Raw genomic sequence first — 731 nt, 5'->3', positions numbered from 1 at the left:
TTGTGGAGTCTGTCAACTCCTCAGTTACGAGATAAAATGCACTTGGCGTTCTTCAAGCCATTGACCTTGTGACAGTTATTGATAAAGTTGGAGTCAAGGGCCAGCATGACCAAATTGAATTCACAATTGTGACTTAGATGGACACAAATATCTGACAATTTTAAATCATAATATGTAAGTAAGTAAGCATGTGGCTGTAGGGAGTGAATTTGATACTTGCTGTGGTTAGTTATTTTCATTAATATCAGTAGAAATAACCATGACTTAACTTAACATGTATAAAAGTCACGCAACAAGTTTCCATCCTGTCTTTGTCTTCAAGCTACAAAAAGAGTGGTCTCTGGGGTTCCCTCCAACAATGCATTCTAGGAAGTCTGCAAATATGGCAATTGTGTTTCTCTGGAAACTTAATTAAACTCTTAGTAGTGTAATCATTCAAAACATAGTGTCAGGCCACTTTAAGTCAGAAGAAGTCATGTATGTATATATATATTGTCTTTAAAACTGCAGAAAACATAAATCATGTGTAAAGACATGTCATATGACATGGTGATGACATGATGGTACAGTACAACAGAGATTTATGGCCCTGCAATGTAACAACTGCAAATATGATAATGCTTTATATGTGAGACAGAGCTTGGAGCAACATGATTCATGTATGGAAGTCTGGTGATGGTTTTTTCTTATGTGCTGAAACTACCAGCACACATGTGAAAATACACAGTTAA

Source organism: Micropterus dolomieu, linkage group LG08, assembly GCF_021292245.1.
Source record: "Micropterus dolomieu isolate WLL.071019.BEF.003 ecotype Adirondacks linkage group LG08, ASM2129224v1, whole genome shotgun sequence".
In the NCBI taxonomy this organism is placed as follows: Eukaryota; Metazoa; Chordata; class Actinopteri; order Centrarchiformes; family Centrarchidae; genus Micropterus; species Micropterus dolomieu.
Note: the sequence above shows the minus strand (reverse complement) of the source record.